Below are 24,546 nucleotides of genomic sequence, written 5' to 3'. Positions count from 1 at the left end.
AGCGTGCCTTCCTCTTAGCACATTTTTCCCTTTCGTTCTGAGTTTGAGTGTCCTCAAAGTCCACGATGATTTTGGTAAAGGCTGTTTTCCAACTGGAGCATTTGCAGGCCAGTGTTTCCCAATTGTCAGTGTTCATACCACATTTTTAAAGATTTGCCTTGAGAGCATTTTTAAACAGATTTTATTGTTCAATGGTATTTGGCTTTCCATTCTTGAGTTGGGAATAGCGTAGCTTCTTTGGAAGACGATCATCGGGCATCCAAACAACATGACCAGTCCAACAAAGTTGATGTTGAAGAATCATTGCTTCAACACTGATGATCTTTGCTTCTTCCATGTAATTTTTTTTGGAAACACCATTGATGGAATCTTTCAAGGAGTTGGAGATGGCATTTATAAGTGGTCCACGTTTCACAAGCATCCCAGAATTCTTTGGGAAGAAGCCATTGCTGTTTCAAGTGCCACCCTAGTGGTTTCAAAGCATGGTGTGACTGAAGACTGTCTTTAGATTTAGGTCCCCGTTATTTGATAGACCACATCCCCTCATACAAAACTTCCAGGGCTTTGAGATCTTTAGGGGAAGCCCTTCTCTGAGTTCCATCATGCTCACAGACACACTTGGTGGAGACACAGAAGAGGGCCTTCTCAGTGGCTGCTCCCAGACTTTGTAACCCTCTCCCTAGAGAAGCCAGATTGGTTCCTTCCTTGTTGTCCTTCCACTGGCAGGGGAAGACTGTTTTATTCCAGCAAACTTTTGGGAACAAGTTTCTTTTTATTAAAGCGCTTTTAATATTCCTGTGCCGCTTTTGTTATCTGTGTTTTAATGAATGAGGGTTTTTTTTAAAAAAAGGTTCTATTAGAGTTTAATTACTTTTTATCAACCATCTTTTGTACGTCTTCGTTATCTTATCTGTGCTGTTTCGATTTGTGTAAGCCATTTTGAGTCCCAATTTGGCAAAAAGGCAGGATTATCTTCATCATCCTCATCCTCCTCCCAGCATGTTTCCTGCAACTCGGCTCGACTGCATTTCCATTGCCCCATAACATTCCATGGAATTCCACCCCCTTCCCACAAAAAAGGAAGCTTGTCGACATGTGGTAGCCCTTAAGATTGGGAGGTTTCCCTGAGTAAATAGCAACCCAAACAAGCAATTTGGAGTTGTGTGGGAGGAACGCATGCTTCACCCCCTCGGGGTGCATCATTTCCGGAACCCAGTTGAACGAAACCATATAAAACCAGCTTGCTCGCTGTTACTCCTGAACTGACTCTCTTTGGCTTTTGGTTGGCGATCCATTTAGGTGAGTGTCTCAGCGCACAGTGTTGATTTGTATCCCCTGCTTCCATGGTTTATGGACTGCGTGAGGTGGCTTGGAAGAAGCTTTTGTGCTGTTGTTTTCCTGTTCTGCTACCTTGTGGGCTTGCAGGCAGACCGCTGTGAGAATGGGGTGCTGGGCTAGATCCTTGGGCCTGATTCAGCGGCAGGAGTAGTCTGATGTTCGTATGGAACCTCCAGGTCCACAGACAGTCTACCTCGATTTCTAGGTTCTTAGGGGCATTTGGCTGCTGCTAGAAGAGGTTGCTGGGCTAGATCCTTCAGCCTGATCCAGCAGGGCTTCTCTGATGGTCTTATGTACACTGAGGAAGGGCTCTTGCCTTCATGTCCTGCCTGTGGCCTTCCTGGAGGAATCTGATTGGCTGCTGGATGGAGAACAGGATTCTGAACTAGATGATCCTTTGGTCAGGTGCAGCAGGGAATCTTCTTGTGTCCTTTGGAGGAGCCATAGCTGAATAGCAGGGCATAATCCTTTGCATTGCTCTCAGGTTGAACCCCTGACTTCTCTAGGCAGGCTCCTCTCTGAAACTCTGGAGAGCCAATCGGGATGGACAAAAGTGAACTAGATGGACCAATGGGGAAACTCGGTATATAATATGGTTACCAGACATCCCAGTTTCCCGGGGACAGTCCCCGGATTTACAAATCTGTTCCCGGACAAAATTCGTCCCCGGAATGTCCCCGGATTACATTTAATGTCCCTGGGTTTATATTTTAGCTGTTGTAGATTTATTAGTAGGGAATGAATGTTGCATTATTGGTTCAAAGGCACAAGACACATCATATGGGGACTTCTGGCGAGGCAAAATGGCGGGCGCCACGGCAGCGGGCAGCTCCTGAAGCCAGCCAGAGCCAACTGCGCTACCAGGCTGGCTCTGGGCTGCTGAGACTGGTGCTGGCACTGCCAAGAGGGAACCGGGGACACCTGGCATGTCAACTGGGGGAACCGCTGACCCCCCAGCAACCCAAATCGAGCTGGGAGCAAGAGCACCCAGCCACCTGGCCAACTACCCACAGAAGAGAAGATATTACTTCTTTAAAAAAAACAACAAACTTTTAAAAATAACTTTTCCTCTCTCTTTTTTGTAAAAAGTGTCTCCAGATTCTTTGAAAAAAATCTGGTAACCTTAGTATATAAGGAATCTTTTAATGTTCCCATTTAAATGTCCTTTATTCAGAACCATGAGGAATGGGATCTTATTCTAGGGGTAGAGCAACTGGTTTTAGGTCCCATGTTCAATCTGAAGCATCTCCAGGTAGGGCTGTGAAATACAAGATGGGTGACACCTGGCTTGAGAGCAGTACATGTGAAAAGGATCTAGGAGTCTTGGTTGACCACAAACTTGACATGAGCCAACAGTGTGACGCGGCAGCTAAAAAAGCCAATGCAATTCTGGGCTGCATCAATAGGAGTATAGCATCTAGATCAAGGGAAGTAATAGTGCCGCTGTATTCTGCTCTGGTCAGACCTCACCTGGAGTACTGTGTCCAGTTCTGGGCACCACAGTTCAAGAAGGACACTGACAAACTGGAACGTGTCCAGAGGAGGGCAACCAAAATGGTCAAAGGCCTGGAAACGATGCCTTATGAGGAACAGCTAAGGGAGCTGGGCATGTTTAGCCTGGAGAAGAGGAGGTTAAGGGGTGATATGATAGCCATGTTCAAATATATAAAAGGATGTCACATAGAGGAGGGAGAAAGGTTGTTTTCTGCTGCTCCAGAGAAGCGGACACAGAGCAATGGATCCAAACTACAAGAAAGAAGATTCCACCTAAACATTACAAAGAACTTCCTGACAGTAAGAGCTGTTTGACAGTGGAATTTGCTGCCAAGGAGTGTGGTGGAGTCTCCTTCTTTGGAGGTCTTTAAGCAGAGGCTTGACAACCATATGTCAGGAGTGCTCTGATGGTGTTTCCTGCTTGGCAGGGGGTTGGACTCGATGGCCCTGGTGGTCTCTTCCAACTCTATGATTCTATGATTCTAGGACTCCTTGTCTGAAACCCCAAGAAGCTGCTGTCAGTCAGTGTAGGGAAGACTGGTGTTGGTGGGCTGGTGCAAGCAGTTTCTTATGGGTGGGTTCTGAGTGACCTTTCTCCAAAATCGGTGAACTAGGAGTCTCACCTTATCTAATCATTTAATTTTTCTTGTCACTTATCACAAGAATGAATAACAACATGACACATGGCACTCAAAACAGTGGAAATAGTAATTCTGCTAAGTTTGCAATGAGACAAGTAGATAGTCATCCAGAGACAAACAGATAGATAGATTGGGTGGAGATTGGGATATACTCTAATCATGGGTGTGGTTTGGATTAGCGAACCACACTGAGTTTCTTCTAAAAAATTAGGCGGGATGCAAGTTTCTAAAGTAGAATAATGTGATATATAAACTCATGGGAAGAAAGGGAGCTTTGGATCCTTTGTTGTTGTTGTTGTTTAGTCGTTTAGTCGTGTCCGACTCTTCGTGACCCCATGGACCAGAGAACGCCAGGCACCTCTGTCCTCCACTGCCTCCCGCAGTTTGATCAAACTCATGCTGGTAACCTCGAAAACACTATCCAACCATCTCATCCTCTGCCGTCCCCTTCTCCTTGTGCCCTCCATCTTTCCCAACATCAGGGTCTTCTCCAAGGAGTCTTCTCTTCTCATGAGGTGGCCAAAGTACTGGAGCCTCAGCTTCACAATCTGTCCTTCCAGTGAGCACTCAGGATTGATTTCCTTCAGTATGGAGAGGTTTGATCTTCTTGCAGTCCATGGGACTCTCAAGAGTCTCCTCCAGCACCATAATTCAAAAGCATCAATTCTTCGGCGATCAGCCTTCTTTATGGTCCAGCTCTCACTTCCATACATCACTACTGGGAAAACCATACCTTTAACTATACAATCCTTTAATTATGACCAGATTTGAGTCTTGGTGGACCTTGGGAGATAGGAATAGATTTTTTGAAGTAAGCCAAGGTGAAAAGGACCTGAAATGTATCTTAGTTCTTCACTGATGAGTGTCCTCTGTCATAGCTGAGCTAACAGGAACACGTAAAGACCAGGGGCACCAGCTCTTGGGGGCTAAGTCCTTTAGGGGCTCCAAAAAATTTGGGGGTTGGGGGCCAGGTCCCCCCAATGTCCAAAAAGCAGAGAGGTAAAGCACAGAGCAGAGCATGGCACAGCTCCTCCTGACATGCTGACATCATGCGCATGATGTCATAACGTCACTTGTGATCATGCGCATGACATCAGGACGTCACACGTGATGTCATGTGTATGACATTGTCCTCCCCCATTGCCCTTGCAAGCTGGCACCTCTGGTAAGGACATAAGAAGTGGCCCAGCAAACTGTCTCTGGACCTGCGGGTTCCATAAGAACATAAGAAGAGTTTTGTAGCTGGATCCTGCTAAGTTGGGGGTTCATCTAGTCTAGCATCCTGTTTCCACAGTCTCAAGCGTCCCTAAGACATTAGATAGACTGCATTTGGATCTTGGCATTGCATAAGAAGATCAGAAGAGCTCTGCTTCTGGATCAGGCCAAGACACCACTGTTAAGTCCAGCAACCTAGTTTCACAGTGGCCAAATGCCCCAAGGAATCTAGGTTGGAATCTGTCTTTGGATATGAAGGTTCCATAAGAGCCCTGAAGCTGGATCAGGTGAAAGGCCCATTTGGTCCATCGACCATCTATATGTCTTAATGAGAAGCCCACACAGCATCAACTCTCCCCACTTGCCATTCCCATTGACTGGCAAGGGCTCTGTCTCCCAGCACATTCCCATCTCTGCTTGCCCCATAGTATCTGCAGCCCAAGGTAGCTACCTCAACATGAATCTGTTTTCTCTTGCTTTTCTCCCCACAGACTTTCCTGAGGACCCATCGAAGATGGCTTGCCCATTCCAGCAGTGCAAGCAGCCCTGCCTCCCGCCCCCGATCTGCGGACAGAAGGGCTCTGTGAAATGTGGAGACGTCTGCCCGTGTTCAGCGCCCTGTGGCCCGAGCATCGTCCAGCAGTCCCCTGGCCAGTCCGTGACTGTCTGCTCCCCACCATGCTCAGGTCCATGCGCTAAGATTGGTGGAGACCCCTGTGCTCCCGTCTGCGCTCCTCCATGCGCTCCTAAGTGTGGTGACGTATGCTCCCCCAAATGTGTGGATCCGTGTGGCCCCTCCGTCTGTGCCCCACCGTGTGCACAGGTGGTGGCTCCGTGCGCCACAAAGTGCCCAGACCCGTGTCAATCAGTCTGCGCACCGCCACAGTGCATCCCAGTCGCTGTCGGTTCATGCTCTTCAAAGTGTGTCCCGGTGGATCCATGCGCTAAGCAAGGCCCTTGTTGATGATGCTGAGGCTGCCATTGGAAGACCCGGGAGCAGAATTCCAGAGTTGTGTGTGGCATCAATCAGGCTTTGCCACCTGGCCTTTCAAATTGCACCTCATATCTTGCCTCTTGGAAGAGGGAACCCAAAAGCTTGGTCCTTTGCCATATTTAATATTTGCACCTTTTTCTTGGGATGTCTAAGTCACCGGCTGTTCCTCCCACTTGGGCTATTGCATGCACTCAAGGGGGATGTTTATGTACAGTGCAACCATACACAATGTTCCCTTCCTAGAATTTCAAAACCTGGAGCGTTGCCTCGCAATAAATAAAAAGCTATACTCTGTAGCATCACCTAGATCTCCAAATTAATATTTTTGTCTCCTTTCTGGTAGAACTGTGATGACTACCCCACAACATTGTTGTTTAGTCATTTAGTTGTGTCCACCTCTTAGTGACCCCCTGGACCAGAGCACGCCAGCCACTCCTGTCTTCCACTGCCTCCCACAGTTTGGTCAGACTCATGTTTGTAGCTTCGAGAACACGGTCCCACCATCTTGTCCTCTGTCATCCCCTTCTCCTTGTGCTCTCCATCTTTCCCAACATCAGGGGCTTTTCCAGGGAGTCTTCTCTTCTCATGAGGTGGCCAAAGTGTTGGAGCCTCAGCTTCAGGATCTGTCCTTCCAGGGCAGATTTCCTTCAGAATGGATCGGTTTAATCTTCTTGCAGGCCATGGGACTCTCAAGAGTCTCCTCCAGCACCATAATAATAACCCACAATAATCAGATCTAAATATCCTGAAAAATAATCACATATGAACCAGAAAGGGGGAGAGAGAGAGACACTCAGTTGTGCTTCATGTTTGGACATGTCAAAATCTACAGACGAGAGGGGTGGAACACAAATATTTGTTCAACAACCAACTCCTTAACGGAAGTGTCATAAAACCATTCCTTCTATATGCTTGAAGCTATCCAGATTGGCGGGGTACTATTATTATTATTATTATTATTATTATTATTATTATTATTATTATTATTATTATTATTATTATTATTATTATTCTGACTGCCTCCAGGATATTCTGCACTGTAGGAATATGGACTGTGGAATGCAAACCACAGAGACTTGTTAGATGCAAGCAAGGAGACTTACACAGACACTTTAGCCACCTCAAAAGTTAATGCAACCCCCCCCCCGACCTCCTGATGCTCTAAAGGTGAAGGTACCCCCTGACTGTTAGGTCCAGTCGCAGACAATTCTAAGGTTGTGGTGCTCATCTCGCTTTATTGGCCGAGGGAGCCAGCGTACAGCTTCCGGGTCATGTGGCCAGCAGGACTAAGCTGCTTCTGGCGAACCAGAGCAGCGCATGGAAATGCCGTTTACCTTCCCGCCAGAGCGGTACCTATTTATCTACTTGCACTTTGACGTGCTTTCGAACTGCTAGGTTGGCAGGAGCAGGGACTGAGTAACGGGAGCTCGTCTCGTTGCGGGGATTCGAACCGCTGACCTTCTGATCAGCAAGCCCTGGGCTCTGTGGTTTTGACCACAGTGCCACCCGCATCCCTCATGCCCTACTTGTGAGCATTCCCACTTTTGAGCAGTGCAAGTAAAAACTGTGAATGGAGCGAGAGAAAGCCACTAGAGGGATCTCAATCCCAAATTTAAGGGACTGTCGTTCTTCCTAATCACTGCACTGCCTCAGGGCCAAGAATGACTTTGCTCCTTGTCACTTGAGGAAATGAATGAGGAAAGGGAAGAGCTCTGGCTTAAGGTGTGGCATGCCTACTAGGCATGCAGAAAACCCTCTGGTTTGATCCCTGACATCATCATCAAGCAGCACTTTGTTCAGAACCACGAGGACTGAAATAATGGGGGCTGAGCTGTTTTGGACCCCCTTAATATTATTGGGTGGAGAGGCCCAATGTGCTGGGTGCTCTGGCGCATGAGTGTGGAGTGGTGTCTCCACCTCCATCGTTCTGCCCGGACACTGAGGTCCAGCTCTGAGGGCCTTCGGGCAGTTCCCTCCCTGCGAGAAGTGAGGTTACAGGGAACCAGGCAGAGGGCCTTCTCGGTGGTGGCGCCTGCCCTGTGGAAAGCCCTCCCATCAGATGTCAAGGGAATAAACAACTACCAGACTTTTAGAAGACATCTGAAGGCAGCCCGTCTAATGCTTGATGGACTACTGTATTTTAATATTCTGTTGGAAGCCTCTCAGAGTGGCTGGGAAAACCCAGCCAGATGGGTAGGGTATAAATAATAAATTATTATTATTATTATTATTATTAGTAGTAGTAGTAGTAGTAGTAGTAGTATTCTCCTCCTGGCTATGGGGTGCTCCAGCGATTGGGGCAGGGCACCTAGCATGGGGCTCAGGACAGTGCCTGGACATGGGTGCTGCGTCTGGTGCAGCGTCTGGCCTTCTGTCAAGCACATGTCGCATGTTGCACATATGATGTCACAATTGTACATCACGTGTGTGTGATGCCGGGCCCCCTCAATCTTTAGTGCAAGGTGGCGCTGCTGATGAGGGTCATCTAGTCCAACCCCCTGCGATGCAGCAATCTTTTTGCCCAAAGATTGAGGGGCTCAAACCCATAACCTTGAGATAAAAGTCCCATGCTCTACTGACTAAGCTACCCCACAGGCTTTGGTTTACTAAAGTATTTATCGGCTGCTTTGCATGCAGAAGGTCCCTTGTTTAAACCCTGGCATTGCCAGGTCAGGCTGGACAAGACTCCCTCCCTGAAACCTTGTAGAGCCACTGCCAGTCAGTGTGGGCAGCACTGCAGGAGACGGACCAGTGGTTTAACTCTGTATAGAAAGAACTTCCTATGCCTCTATTCAAATCAGAACCATGAGGACTGGGGACTTGCATTCTTTTGAGGGGAAGGATCATGAGCTCAGCAGACAATGACTTGACTTGGTACAGAGCAGCTTCGCATGAGTGAAGAACCTGGAATGAGTTGTTTTTTTAACTACCTTGCTTCGTCTCCTAATTCATTGTGTCTCGCTGCAGTCTGATCTATCTTAAGTGTTTTGCCTTGTTTTTAATTCCCAGGGTAGAGTAGCAATTAGCCTCAAAGGTACGGGGTGTGTTTTTGTCATCTTTGCCAAATAACTCTTCTGGGGGTTCGTGGACTGATGGGGATGAGGAGAGCACAAAGCAACCGGGACTCGCCTTCGCAGCCCATCTTGTTCCAACATGCAGTTGCAATGATTAGGAACAGCCCAGGGGGAGGATCAAAAGTTTGCAGCTTCTCCAGACAGATAATTGGAAGGAGCTATTTTTTTTTAATTCAGGGGCATAACCTCCCAGGTTACCTAAAGGTGCTTTATTGCTGGAGGGGTAGGGAAAAGGTGACTCCCATGGAGCCTCTCTCTCCAGCGGCAGTATATCTGTGAATAGCAGATCCTAAGAGAGGGTGATCTCCTCCATGTCTTCCTTAGGAGCTATGGGACTGGCCCTTCCATGAGGCAGGTTGAGGCTGCAGGTTCAATTGGCAGGTGCTGTGTGGTGTGTGCAATAAACTTGAGGTGTTGGAGGATGGAGGAAAGAAAGAAAACGGTCTTATACTGAGCCACACCACTGGTTGGTCCAGCTAGCTCAGCATCGTTGACACTGGTTGGCAGCAGCTCTCCAGGGTTCCAGACAAGACTCTTTCCCACTTCTACCTAGAGTTGTTGAGGATAGAGCTGGCAGCCTTCAAGGTTCTGAATAAAGGGTTGGTGCAAAGAGAAAGATCAGAAGTTTCCTTATGGAATCAGAACGTCAGCCCAACTCATTCAATATTGTCTGCACCAATTGGCAGCATCTCTACAGTGTTCCAGACAGGGGTCTCTCTCAGACTTACCTGGTGTCATAAGCTGGCTGGATGCACAGAAGTGGTGGGAGGCAGCAGCCGGGGAACCCTGAGGAGAAGAAGGCTCAGAGGCAGGGGATTGGTGGTGGGACGATGATGAGCGATCAGAGGGAGAAGAAGGAGCGGACTGGGAGGAGGAGATGTCAGAAGCAGAAGAGGTGACAGGGTCTGGTGAGCAGGAAGAGGCTGTGGCAGAACACAGTTCAGACTTTGAGACAGAAGCGGGGGGCTTGAGAGGGGTGGAGCCAGGAGACAGAGGGGCAGGAGGCTGAAGAAGCCAGGGAGTCTCCTCCTGCTGCTGAGACCAGCTCCCATCCACCCTGGTCTCCCAGAACATGCTGAGATATGAAACAGGCAGAGCAGAGGGTGGTTGTGTGCAGACACAGCCTGACACTGCGTGGGAAAGACCCCGGAGAAGAGGAATTCTAGTGGACACTGGGAAAATGGGGACCTTCAGGCATCACAGCTGCTTCAGCAGAGCAAGACCTCCTGGAAAGAGTTGCTGAGATCGCTAGACCTGAACGGTGAATTGTTTCCTTGAATAAAGAGTTATCTTCACTGGCCTTGGGTGGTTTATTGTTTCATTGCTGACCCATGCCTGACTCCAGCCCTGACACCTGGAGATGCCGGCGATTGAAGCTGGAACCTTTGGTACACAAGGCAGATGGTCTGCCATTGAGATATGTCATAGTTTATACCAGCCTCCTCCAGTTTGATGCTCTCCAGATGAATCTCTCAACATCCTTGACTCTTAGCCATGCTAGCTGGGAGTGATGGACCCCAGAGTTGGTATGGGTATTGTTATGTAGATGGATGGGGGGGGGAGGAAGTGCCATCACCTCCCCCAGATAGTGAAGGGTAGTCCAATAAAGGATTCCGGGCGGATTGGCCCTGTCCGAAGCCTATGGAAGTGAGGGCCTAAGGCATGACCCCAAGTGGTGACCCCAGGGGAGTTCCTAGTTGATGTGCATCAACAGGGCTCCCCCTGCTGGTATTAACCCTTCCCGGTCTTCAAGCAAGCAGGCTGAAGCTGGATAGTTGGTTAGGACCGCTCATCACCTGTAACCAATAAAGTTGTGGCCAATTTTAGCCTATTGACCTAAAATACGGTGTCATGTGTCTTTATTCCTACTGGGGGGAGGCGGGAACTTGCCACGCAAGGCAGATGCTCTGCCATTGAGATATGTCATAGTTTATACCAGCCTCCTCCAGTTTGGTGCTCTCCAGATACGGTTGAACTGCAGCTGTCAACATCCTTGACTCTTAGCCATGCTAGCTGGGAGTGATGGACCCCAGAGTCCAACCACATCTGGATTCTAATTCCAAAATTTATCACCCAACAGAGCAGGGTGAGCAACCTGAGTGGCCCCACTTAGATGTTGTTCAACTTCCACCATCATCCATGCCCATTGGCCATGCTGGCTGGGATCTGATGGGAGTTGGAGTCCAACAAACACCTAAAGGTCAAGGATTTTCCATCCTTGTTTTACACCTCTGTAAGTGCACTTCAAATATGGTCCCTGGTTGGTTGGGACATGTGTCCAGGACAGGTTTGAGGACTCTGAGGTTCTCCAGATGATATTGGGCTTTTGGAAAGCCACCACAGGTGAGGTGGGGGTAAAGTTTGCATGCAAATTCTGCACCAAAGTTGTCATGCATGGACTACAAACATAATGAGATTAAGCTGAGCCAACAGAGTCAATAAGAAAACATGGAGTCAAATTGATTGCTAATAGTGGTACTTTAATCTCTTGCTAGCTGAGGTACATAAGGAAGCCAAACATCATTGCATATGCAACATGGAAAGTGTAGAAAGAAAGCAAAGACCAGGTTCAGATAACTGTGCTTTGGTAGGTACAGCCCTTTGATATGCTTATTATTATTTTATCCAGATGTTCAGTAAAAAAAAAAAGACACCCCCAAAGTGGCTTACAAATATCAGTGTTGAGACATTCCCTGCCCTCAGGTTCCCAGTCTAAGAGACATGTCACAAAAGGGAAATGGATTGGGAGGGAGAAGGAAAAAACAAGCTCAGGAAGTCAGTTACAGGGATTTTGTAATAAGCAGCAATAACTGGAGGTCAGGAGAATGGAGAAGAGTCAGAAGTTGCTGGTCATTCAGCAGAGCCAATGGAGATGGGCTGGCAGTCCCATCTCCTTCCACCTCTCATAGCTGTGTGGTCTGAAGTAGCCTTTGTGACTTGCCAGGATAAATATATGCATGAAACCAGCTTCATAGGAAATAATAGAGTTCTGTGGCTAATGAAAGTAGAACAGGAGGTCATGATGTTGACTTCAGGAGTGGTGCCTTCTATCTCTTGATGGCTGACTCTGTAAAGGTAACTTAGTATGACTGGGTGCCATGAGGGTGACAGGCTGGAACTTGGTCGTCACAATCTTTCCCAGATGGCCATTGCCCTGGCTCTTGGCTCAGAGATCCACCTGACCCCTGCCAATGAGATCCAGTTGAGCTGTGACAGTCATATCCACCTGACCCTTGGCCATAAGATCCAGTTGAGTTGTGACAGACATATCCACCTGATCCTTGGCAGTAAGATCCAGTTGAGTTGTGACAGTCATATCCACCTGATCCTTGGCCATAAGATCCAGTTGAGCTGTGACAGTGAGAGCCAGTTGACCCATGCCACTGAGGCTCATTGGACTTTGCAGGATTCCCACAGGGCCCTGACGGGCACACAGGGGGCTGTTGGCACTGTTGCTTGTGTTGATGAGACATTGTCTTTGACTGTAGGCTGACCTGGAAGAAGAGGAAGAAGAAACTGCATTGGAACTCCCTCGCTCCATCACAATGATGTACTGCTTTGCAGAATTAATCTTGGAATCTTTGGAAGCAACCTAACCTCATGGCATGCCCGAAGTTTAGCCACTCCCACCTAATGGTACATCCATAAATTGGGGCATGCCCATTATCTCTGAAGCCCAGGGACCTGAATTCCTGCCTAAGTTCATCCAAGCAAGGACAAAAAGGAGCTAGGGAGGGCCTAGCAGCTTGCTGTGGGAGAGCACATGTTGTGGCACGCAAGGTCTCAGGTTCATCTGAAGTTGAGAGAGGAAAGACCTGTGCCTGAGGCCTTGGTTGGGTACCTAGAGCTGAGTGGGTAGAGCACCTGTCCCATGTTCAATCCCCAACATCTCCAGGTGAGCTGGGAATGGCCCTGTCTGAAACCCTGCCAGTCAGTGTAGACAATGCCAAGCTAGCTGCACCAATGGTTTAACCTGGTGCAAGGCAGCTCCTACATCCATATTTAAAGTGGCCCTTTATACCTGAAGAAGCGTCTGCACCCCCATCGTTCAGCCCGGACACTGAGATCCAGCACTGAGGGCCTCCTGGCGGTTCCCTCATTGCGAGAAGTGAGGTTACAGGGAACCAGGCAGAGAGCCTTCTTGGTGGTGGCGCCCATCCTGTGGAACACCCTCCCCCTTCAGATGTGAAGGAAATAAGTAGCTATCTTATCTTTAAAAGACATCTGAAGGCAGCCCTGTTTAGGGAAGTTTTTACTATTTAATGCTGTATTATTTTTAACACTTGATTGGAAGCTGCCGAGAGTGGCTGGGGAAACTCAGCCAAATGGGCTGGGTGTCAATAAATAATAATAATAATAATAATAATAATAATAATAATAATAATAATAATAATAATAATAATAATAATTATGAACCATGAGGACTGGAATATTACTCTTTACAGGGCAAGGGCTGTAGCTAAGCAGCAGAGCACCTACTTTGCATGCAGAAGGTACCATTTTCAATCCCTATCATCTCCAGGTAGTCTAGAACCCCGGAGGACAGCTGACCATCAATGTAGACAAAACTGAGGTGTTGAGAGAACAAGATAGTTGGGTACCTGCATTGCTTTTCACCCAGGAGATACTCAAGGGCATGTAGTACCGGCACCTCTTTTGTTATTAAAAAATTAAAAAGTGTGACAGTTACTATAACAACTTCATGGTGAGTACCAGCAGCTCTTTTTCTGGGGGGGGGGAGCACTGGGTACCTGGGTCACTGACCTAGCAGGCTCATCTTATATTCCTAGGTAGATGGATTTGATATAAAGCATCTGTGTTCCCTCCCCGCTGGCTTCAGACTTTATCTAAGCTAAGCATGCAGAACTGAAGCAATCACTTACTGCTTCCATGTTGACCCGTCGTGACTGGTGCCTACTGGGATTGGTGGGGTGGAAGGCAGGGAGCCCAAATAATTGATGTAACCAGAGTCAGTGAGAACCAAGGAGTTCTAGTTTTGTCCCCATCCTCCCTGTTCAGTTCTACAAGGCCAACATTGAAGCTAAGCCAATAGTGGCCAGTGCCCATTATGACAGGCAGGGCATAAAGCAGGGAGACAGTAAGGTAAAGGTAAAGGGACTCCTGACCATTAGGTCCAGTCGTGGCCGACTCTGGGGTTGCGGCGCTCATCTTGCTTTACTGGCCGAGGGAGCCGGCATACAGCTTCTGGGTCATGTGGCCAGCAGGATTAAGCCGCTTCTGGCAAACCAGAGCAGCGCACGGAAGTGCTGTTTACCTTGCCACTGGAGTGGTACCTATTTATCTACTTGCACTTTGACGTGCTTTCGAATTGCTAAGTTGGCAGGAGCAGGGACTGAGCAATGGGAGCTCACCCCATGCCGGGTATTCGAACTGCCAACCTTCTGATTGGCAAGTCCTAGGCTCTGTGGTTTAACCCACAGTGCCACCCACATCCCTTTAGGGAGACAGTAGGGGGAGTCAGAAAGCTAATGGCAGGTGGAACCAAAAGTCTTCCTTCCTTCCTTCCCTCCTTCCTTCCTTCCTTCCTTCCTTCCTTCCTTCCTTCTCTCTCTCTCTCTCTCTCACAATTATTCCAATGACTACCATTAATGCTGCAAAGCAACTTGCAACCACTTGCAGCTTTTTTCAGCTGGACTTTTAAAAGCCTATATCTCTTTAATCCCAGGGCCCTGTGGTGTCAGGGGCCCATTGGGGCTTGTAGGGTGGAAGGCAGGGAGCCCAACAGTAGGGAGCACCAGAGAGCCAATGGCAGGTCACACCAGCTCATTCTAATATTGTCCCCATCCACTTCCCTGATGGGTTCAACAAAGGCAACACTGAGGCTAAGAAGCTGATAGTTTGGGCAACCATTTTGGACTGGTTGCAAGACAGTAGACTTCATCTAACCCAGTGCCCTATAGACCACAATGATCAGTGATGTGCCTCCACAGGAACTAAAGAAGATCCCTGCAGCATCCTCTTCTCACAGTGGCCACAGAACCCTATGCTCCTAGGAGTCTAGGTAGACTGCCTCTGGACTTGGGGATTCCATAAGAACATGAGAAGAACCATGATGGATCAGTCCAATAGTCCATCAAGTCCCACATTCTGTTCTTACAGTGGCCTGGGTGGAAAAGCACTCTCCTCACTAGCGATTCCCAGCAACTGGAATTTTTCAGAGGCATCCTGTCTCCAACAGTGAATGGAGAATATAGCCAACATAGCTGATAGCCCTTTGCTCAATGAATTTGTCCAATCTCTTTTAAACCCAATCAACCATGGAGCGAGTCACTGATAACTACTGACAGATCTCCTCCATGAATGTGTCCAATCCTTTTTCAGAGCCATCCGAGTTAGTGGCCATCACTGCCTCTGGTGGGAGAGAACTTCATAGCATGCACTGTGTGAAGAAGGCCTTCCCTTTGTCTATCCTGAATCTTCCAACATTCAGCTTCATTGTATATCCATGAGATACAGTGGTACTTCGGGTTAAGTACTTAATTCGTTCCGGAGGTCCGTACTTAACCTGAAACTGTTCTTAACCTGAGGCACCACTCTAGCTAATGGCGCCTGCTGCTGCCGCGCCGCCGGAGCACAATTTCGGTTCTCATCCTGAAGCAAAGTTCTTAACCTGAAGCACTATTTCTGGGTTAGCGGAGGCTGTAACCTGAAGCGTATGTAACCCGAGGTACCACTGTAGAGAGAAAAACATATACCTATCCACTTTCTCCATACCCAATCAGCTGGTGACGCAACCTCCAGTCCTGAGGAAGGGATATTTGCACCCAACACTCCCACTCTTGGTGGGAGTGACCTCAGCTTCCAGGTCTCTGTGAGGGCTGAACCCTGATAAACATGAAGTTGGCAGTCTTCTCTACAATGGATACACCCAGATTCTGGAACTGAGTGGTATACATGACATGGAGTTGATCTTTAAGCATCATGGTTAAGAGATGAGAGACATCTCCTCTTCCTTCTCCTCCATGAACCTGTCAACTCCTCTGTTAGCATTGTCTAAACTGGTAGGTATTCCCAGCAAGATATGTCAGCCCTCTACTGATGGCAGCCATCAAGAATCTCTTAACAATAGAAACAGTAGTACACTTACACAACACGGTCCACTGAGAAGGATGGAAGAAGGCAGAAGCAGAAGACTGGTTGGTGAAAGCTGGGAAGGGAAGATCTTTTATAGGTCTCTTGACCACTGAAGGAAAGAGATGTGAGTCTCCAGTGATTTAAGTCTGACGTGATGTGACTCTCCAGTGATTTACGCTCATATCCACCCCGTTGTCACTGGTAGAGTTTTATGAGAAGGATATGTTTCCTTTCCTGAAGCAAACACCCTTTTCTTTGAGAATGTTCCCAATTTTATGAGAGAGCAGAACCTGCTTGCGAGGACAGCGGATGAGAACGGGGTCTGGTCATGTCAGGTGATAATGCTGCAGCAAACTGCCATGGCTGACTTTTGCTGGTATCTGAAATATTTGGAGTCTTGTCCCCACAAGGTTATCTGCTAAAGGATGCCCATCTGGCAGAGGTCTTCTCCAGTGCTGGCTAGCTGAGATCCTTTTAAAATTTGATATGGCACTGAACGGACATAGTACCATCTCCCTGGGCCCTCAGAAATGATATTGTAGAGTTGGGAAAAGAAATTACCAATGACTCCCTGATGAGGAAAGGTCACATCATTTGGGACTTTTTAGTTTAGAGTAAAGGCAAGTAGGATGCGGGTGGTGCTGAGGGTTAAACCACAGAGCCTAGGACTTGCTGATCAGAAGGTCGGTGGTTCAAATCCCCGTGACGGGGTGAGCTCCCGTTGCTCGGTCCCTGCTCCTGCCAACCTAGCAGTTTGAAAGCACGTCAAAGTGAAAGTAGATAAATAGGTACCACTCTGGCGGGAAGGTAAACGGCGTTTCCGTGCCCTGCTCTGGTTCGCCAGAAGTGGCTTAGTCATGCTGGCCACATGACCCGAAAGCTGTATGCTGGCTCCCTCGGCCTATAGAGCAAGATGAGCGCCGCAACCCCAGAGTCGGCCACGACTGGACCTAATGGTCAGGGGTCCCTTTACCTTTACCTTTTAAAGGCAAGTAAGATGTAACATGATAGGAACTAATGAAACCATGTGTGGCATGGAGGGAGAACTCATGGACATTCAATGAAGCTGAACCTTGGAAGATTCAGAACAGATAAAAGTAAGTCATTTTTTTATACAACACATGAGGACCACCAACTTGGATGGCTTTGAAAGAGGATTAGACAAATTCATGGAAGGCAAGGCCATCAAAGGCTGCTAGCCATGATGACTACACTCTGCCTCCACAGTTAGAGGCAGTGATGCTTCTGAATTCCAGTTGCTGTGACTGGACAGAGTCCAGGTGGGCAGAGTGCTGTTGCATCTCAGATTGTGCTTGCAGGCTTCCCAGGGATATCTGGCTGGCCACTGTGAGAACAGCATGCTGGACTAGCTGAACCTCTGGCCCATCCAGCAGGGCTCTCCTTATATGCTCTTGAGCCAGACCATCTAGCTCAGTATTGTCACTGGCAGTCATTCTGCAGGGTTGGGGATGGAGGTGGAGAGAGAAGGGGTTGCAGGAAGAGAAAAAGAAAATGGATGACACATAGAGAGAAAGGGGTAGGGGAGGGAGGGAGGAAGGATCGAAGGAAGGAAGCATCGAAGGAAGGAAGGAAGGAAGGAAGGAAGGAAGGAAGGAAGGAAGGAGAGAGAGGAGAGAGGAGAGAAGACAGAGGAAGGAAGGAAGGAAGGAAGGAAGGAAGGAAGGAAGGAAGGAAGGAAGGAAGGAAGGAAGGAAGGATCCTGCTTACTTTTATTCTTCCCCATTTTGGGCTTTAATCCTGCATATTATTACCGCCAGGGCAATTCACCCCTCAGTAAGAGCACCAAAGGTTCTCAAACCCTCTTCTGAACTAAAAATGCCTGAATACTGCAAGACTTGGTGCTCTTAAGTTCTTAAACAATTCAGTTGCCCCCTGGAGCACTTTCCCCACTTCCCACAGACTGCGTCATAGATTTACGTATAAATGCATGAGAAGGCAGGCAGTTTTATTCTGACCTCTGCTTCCCAAGCTTGGGCAAACTGAAGACGTCTTCCCTAACTCATGCACTCTGAAATGGGACAATTTTTGCCCCAGAGAGCACCCAGCAGCTATACTCTCTCAGGGTAGTCTCCAACTAGGTTCTGCTTAGACTAGGCCCATTGAAGTTCATGAACCTCGGATTCATCAGGTCTACTCTGAGCAGGACTAGTGCTGATTTCATCCCTTACTCCGCACCCCACCGCAAGCCACACATTTTGGGAGTGGTCCAGTTGAATGTAGCAAGTTCCTTCTTCTGACAGCACTGGGATGGTTCTTCTGCCCATGAGTGCTTTGCCAGACAGGATGGCGGGGTTGTAAATCCTACATGTGCCCTTTCTTCAGGGATCTTTCAAGACATGAATTAAATTGGACATGTTGTTCTTGCAAAGGGTGGTGCCCCTCGTTAGTCCTTTCTTCTTGGAAAAAATAGAGAATCGGGTGAAAAAGGCCCTGACAATGTCAGAAGGGTGGATTCTCCATGTGTCAATCTCAATTGACTTGTAGGACCAGCGTCATCCTCATTTCCTGATGAGACAGTGCTTACAGGGCCTATATAAAGCCCTTCTTTTCCTCACTCGGAAAAGCACCCAGCTCTCCTTCTCAACTCACCTGTGTTGGCATATTGTCGGGTAAGTTGGTTCTTGGCTTTAATTTCCCCGTGCTGATAAGAAAAACTTTTTGTCAGCTTCTTCCTGCGATTTCATGGCCAGAGTTGGAGGCCGCATTCCAGTTTCTGAAACTTACGACTTTCTGAACCTTAATCTCAGGAAAGAGAACAATACCACTTTACTTAGCTGTGGTTACTCCTAAAACAGAGCTTTTACTTTTCAGTAGGAATGTGCCTGTAATTCTCCTCCTCCAAAATTTCTCCCTGGCTTTATTTATTTATTTATTTTTAAAAATAGATATACTGCTGTTTCATTGAAGTAGAAGAAGCAGAAATGAGCTCAGATCTCTTCTTATTTGTCTGCATAGGCTGGGTGGAATAGAAAAGTTCTCAACAGGCATTGAAAAGTTGAAACTCAATGGCTTAGGGATAGATGAATATTTGATTTTGGTTTCTCTGTTTCTCACCCCCCCCCCTTTTCTGCACGAGTTTGAAATTTTGTTTTGTTTTTTAAATCCACATGAAAATCCTTACACATTCTGGTATGCATTTTTCTTAATATCTCAATTTTTGTATGCAAAATGGATGCAGATATTTGCAAGCATTTTCCGCCAATGTAATGTTTTTTCATATCCTATTTTTACCAAAATACTTTCCTTGTGTACATTTATTTATGTTTTTGTACACATTTTGCTGTTGGAGATCTTGGCATTGCAAAATTCAGAAATGCGTGAATCGTAAAGGTTGGCTTCCTTCTGGTTTAATAAGCAATTCCACATCTCCCCCCATCCCTAGAATTGGTTTCTGAAGCTGTGCTGCTACATTGCAAACCCACCACTGTCCTTTTTGCTTGTTTGATTTGAAAGTTCTGAATTTTGCAGTAATCCAACGTACAGCATCTACTGTACTTTGCATGCAAAAGGTCCCCGGTTCAACCTGTGGAGTCTCTAGCAATGCCTGGGAAAGACTCTCAGCTTGAAATCTTGGAGAGTTGCTGCCAATCCGTGTGGCTGATGCTGAGCTAGACAGCGCAGTGCTCTATCTTGGTATAAGGCAGTTTCCTACAGGGCCATCTTACCCATAGGTGCTAGGGGTGCGGGGCACCCGGGCACCAGGCTCTCAGGGGCGCCAGGCTGAGAATCTGGGGTCAGAGAGTTAAGTCTGTGGAAGAGCTCGCCTGTCGGTTGCAGTGCTGTGGCGGGCTCTTCTGCTAAGGGTGGCTCCGCGCCGCGAATTTGGTGGCGACCAAGCCAGCGAGATGCTGAGGCAGCCAGCCAGCTCTGCCCTCCTGCGCGCCTGGGACTGGGCAAGCTGGGGGGGGGCACCAGGCGGATCTTTGCACCCTGGCACCACATATGCTTAAGACAGCCCTGGCTTCCTATTTAAATCAGCTCCTTTTTTCAGAACCTTGAGGATTAGAACCTAACTTTGGGTTCCAAGAGCTATTCTATGTGCCCCGTCACTCTGCTTGGAAAATCTCACTCTTTGCTGTTCAACTGGAGCAAACATCATTCTGCAGAAAACTCGACTGTTGTTTGCTCCGATTCAGTGGTAAAGAGCGTGTTTTCACAAGCAGAGTGGTGGGGCAAGCGGAAGTGTGGGTGAGCTTTATTTTTCAGGGCAAGACCATAGCACCACCTTTCCATGGAGAAGGTCCCTGGTTCCACCCTTGGGCCTCTGCAGCTTTGGCAGATGATTTTCTGCTGAGCTACGGCCCTTTACAAGTGCATGGCTGGGGGTTTCACCAACACTGCCCACTGTAAACAAAGATAATTTAATTTCTTTCCCCAAGGGGGAGTAAGCAGGAGATCTGGGGCCAGTTGCAAATTAACCGGGGCTCACTCATTTCCTTAAGGAGACCTGAAATATACTCAGAGTCGAGAGTGGATTTCATCCTCTTTATTCAGCTCATAGTGGTGAGGAGGAATGGAAGTTCCCCCAGAATGTCTGATTTATATACATTATTTACACAATGGGCCCCAAATGATTGGCTAATTCCGGGATTCTCCTGTAGGCCAATCAAGTTGCGGATTCACTTCCACTTGGTGCTGGATTGGGTGGCTCCTGTGGACTAATCAGACTGCTGCATTCTGGGTTCTATTGTTCTAGGACCAATCAGACTGCTGCATTCTGAATCCTATTGTTCTAGGACCAATCAGACTGCTGTATTCTGGATCCTATTCAACAAAGTACATAACAAGACCCTTAGTTCCAAGGTGACTTATGTCGAGACATAGATCACTGCCTGTGACTGAGAGCTGCTGGAACTTACAGCCTGGTTTCATTTCAGGTCTCCCGAAATCAGCAGAAGAAGATGTCACAGCAGTGTAAGCAGCCTCCTTCCTGCCCACCTATCTCCTGCGGGCCTCCCTCTTCAGGATGCGGGAAGACGGGCCAAGTGCCAGCGTGCCAGGGGCAGGTTGAACCTCAGTGCCCTGTGAATCCGTGCCAGGGGCAGGTTGAACCTCAGTGCCCTGGGAACCCATGCCAAGGGCAGGTGGATTCACAGAGCTTGGGGAAACCCTGCCACGGGTCCGGTGGTGGAAGCCAAGGCCACTGCCAGTCGGCCAAGGATGGCGGCTCTCATCACCAGCACCACCAGCACCATCAAGACAGCCAGCAAGGGAAACAGTGCTGAAGCTGTGGTTCCTGCATTGTGGGTGGTTGGACTTTGGGTCCGTCTCAGCTCTACGATTCTATGATTCTATCCCTCATAGCCAATGCAGTCTTCCAGAAATGAAAGCATATCAGTAAATGCTTCCTGCAGTCAGCTGCCCGCATCTGTGTCTCTTCGCTCTCTGTGTCATTCTTTGCATTCAGCACAGACCTATCTTCCTTCTGCTAGGTCGATTTCATGTGTATGTTATATGGTACGGTATGGTTTCATGTGCATGAAACCCAAAGGGCTTCTGAATTTCAGGGGCTCATCCTACACTCGAGTAGGACACTGGCAGAGACACATGCCCGACTGGCACGTTCCCTCCCTCCTGGTCGATCATTCGGGAGCTTCAAAAGCTTTCTTCAGCCCAAACATCACAGCGACCGATGCCAACGGACACCGGCACACTTAGGGATCCACAGAGTCTTCACAACTTGCGTGACAGACCTCAGCAACTCAGCATTTTGGCTAATCTACTTTATTTACATATAAACACACACAGAGCACTGCAACATGGCTCCCTCTCTCTCTAGCATCAGACAGCAAAGAGAAAAAGAACAAAGGACAATAGTCCCACTTCACAGAACACAGTAATACAAACATCCCATCTCCGTCACTTCCCACTCTGTGGAGTCAAAATACATACTGTCATGTGAAAGACAACAATCCCATGACTGCAGTCATGGAACAGGAATTCTAACACTGCAGACACACCAAAGGACTCTTTTAAGCACACCAAAGGGCTGTTCTAGATACAACAAAGGGGCTGTTCTAACCACCTAATGTTCTAGAAACATTATAGGGCTGTTCTAAACATACCAGGGGGCTTCTCTAGCCATACCAAACAGCTATTCTAGGCACACCAAAGGGATACTGTAGCCACACCAAAGGACTGTCCTAGATACACCCAATGGCGGCTTTCGCCACACCAAAAGGAAGCTTTAGCCACACCAAAAGAGCTACTCTAAATACTCTAAAGGACTTCAGGGCACCCCAGACCCAGAAGGATGTTTACATCTTATTTGTCAACACTCACACCCGATCCCACAGTTCCTCTGATTCTTATCCACTCCGTCAGCATTCGTAACAAAGCTAGGTCACTGACTGAACTGATGTTAAGTGTCTGTGATTTAAAGGTATTTCAGACCTTTTGAACCATTAGAGGTTTCAGCTGGAAGCAATGTGTGGAGACTTTCTAATAAGTTTTACTGGTTTTATTAATTATTATTATTATTTTAAGAAAAAGCAACATTAGAGCCTTGTTGGATCAGATCAACAGCCTGCCTAGTCCAATGTTAGGAAAGGGCTGAGGTTCAGCTGTAGAACATTTCCCTTGCATGCAGAAAGTCTCAGGTTACAATCCCTGGCATCTCTCGGTCTGAAACCCTGAGCAGCCCCTGCCAGTCAGTGAAGGCAGCACTGAACTAGATGAACCAATGGTCTGACTTGGTATAAGGCAAATTCCTATACTGCCATTGCAGCCTTGCAGTGTCAGCCCAATGCTCAGAGTGGCTTAACACCCATTCCCTCTTCAGAGGAATCTTTGGGAATTGTAGCACTGGAAGAGGAGTTTCCTAGTACCTCTCAGCAATTAGCGACACGAAGCCTCAGAAATAGATTGCCACATTCTTAGGCTGGTGCATATTTACAAGTTTATTCAGCGTTGGTCAAAGAAAAACATGACCGCCTGCTACCGTGTTCAGGTGCCTGAACACGCTAGCAGGCGGTCATGTTTTTCTTTGTTCTGACCAACGTAGAATAAATTTGTAAATATGCTCTCCTGCTGTGCAACTTTCGCTGTGTGAATTCTGCTGATAGAGTGTGCACCAGCCTAAGAATGTGGCAATCTATTTCTGAGGCTTCATGTCGCTAATTGCTGATACTGCACGTCTACGGGGGATCGATGGACGTCCGGAGTCCGGCTGGAGGCAATGACGGTCAATGTCTCCCTGGCAGTATCCCAACAACATCGTGCTTTAAATGCATGGTGTGAATGTGGCCTTAGCTAGACTTCAACTCTATACCATTCTCCCACTCTCCCCTATTATGTGAAGGATCAGGTACTACACATGCTCCGGACATGGGCAGCACTGTGGTCTAAACCACTGAACCTCTTGGGCTTGCCGATTGGAAGTTAACAGTTCGAATCCCCGCAACAAAGTGAGCTCCCGTTGCTCTGTCCCAGGTCCTGCCAACCCAGCAGTTCAAAAGTGCAAGTAGATAAATAGGTACCACTGCGGCGGGAAGGTAAATGGCATTTCTGTGCGCTCTGACTTCTGTCACAGTGTTCCATTGCACCAGAAGTGGTTTAGTCCTGCTGGCCACATAACCCAGAAAGCTGTCTGTGGACAAATGCCGGCTCCCTTGGCCTGAAAGCGAGATGAGCACCACAACCCCAGAGTCACCTTTGACTCGACTCAACTGTCCAGGGATCCTTTACCTTTACCTTTTACACATGTTCCATCCATTTCACACATTCCTCATATCCCAGCACCCAATGATGTGCAGTCAGTGATCCTAGAATCATAGATGCCTCAGCGGTCATTTGGTCTAAAGGTAAAGCTAAAGGGACCCCTGACCATTAGGTCCAGTCGTGGCCACCTCTGGGGTTGCTGCGCTCATCTCACTTTATTGGCCGAGGGAGCTGGTGTACAGCTTCCGGGTTATGTGGCCAGCATGACTAAGCCGCTTCTGGTGAACCAGAGCAGCACGGAAACGCCGTTTACCTTCCCACCGGAGAGGTACCTATTTATCTACTTGCATTTAGTTCTTTTGAACTGCTAGGTTGGCAGGAGCAGGGACCGAGCAATGGGAGCTCACCCCGTCGCGGGGATTCGAACCGCCAACCTTCTGATCGGCAAGTCCTGGGCTCTGTTGTTTAACCCACAGCGCTTGCAAATGCAGGAAATTTACAGCTATGTGCCAAATTTGGTGCCCAAGCAGATGGTAAATTATAGACACTCTGGAGGAAAGAAGGTACAATTATGGGGCAGGGTGGTGTCCGTGGAGAAACATCCTGGGTACCTGAACACTTCCTCACTGTTCCAAAAAGCAAAAATATGCCTATGAAAATTCTGTAAGCTCCATAGAGCACAGATATCATTTCAGTCAGTCAGTCAGTTTATTGTGTTTTAGCAGATAACAACAACAATAACAAGAATAGAGATTTACATTTCTGCTCCTTAATCTTTAAAGATTAAATCCAGTGCTTTTTTTCCCTAAAAAAACCACACGTTTAGGGGTACTCTCATTTTGAATCAAGAAAACCACCATTTTATAGCTCAAATTGGGAAAAATAAATACAGTATATGGACAAAAGTACCAATATTCACAAAAGTACCAGGATCCCCTGCATCCCCCCAGAAAAAAAGCACTGGATATATCATTTCCCAAACCCACTTGAAGTTTCATTGCACGGATTTATAGAG

At 47.7% G+C, this 24,546-nt stretch overlaps 1 protein-coding gene and 1 long non-coding RNA gene across 2 annotated transcripts in view; one reads left to right on the top strand and one right to left on the bottom strand.

Annotated features, from left to right (window-relative positions):
* Positions 1–24,546, bottom strand: part of LOC310833419 (T-lymphocyte surface antigen Ly-9-like) — a 497,325-nt gene that overhangs the window by 124,250 nt on the left and 348,529 nt on the right. The gene's annotated exons all lie outside the window — the stretch shown is intronic.
* LOC310833059 lies at positions 1,052–5,998 on the top strand. The gene is made up of 2 exons (XR_014558539.1): positions 1,052–1,299; positions 5,180–5,998. It is a non-coding gene; the product is annotated as an uncharacterized lncRNA (long non-coding RNA).

Source organism: Podarcis gaigeae (genome assembly GCF_964106915.1).
Source record: "Podarcis gaigeae genome assembly, chromosome: 16".
NCBI classification, from domain to species: domain Eukaryota; kingdom Metazoa; phylum Chordata; class Lepidosauria; order Squamata; family Lacertidae; genus Podarcis; species Podarcis gaigeae.
Note: the sequence above shows the minus strand (reverse complement) of the source record. Positions and strands in the feature narration are given on the sequence as shown.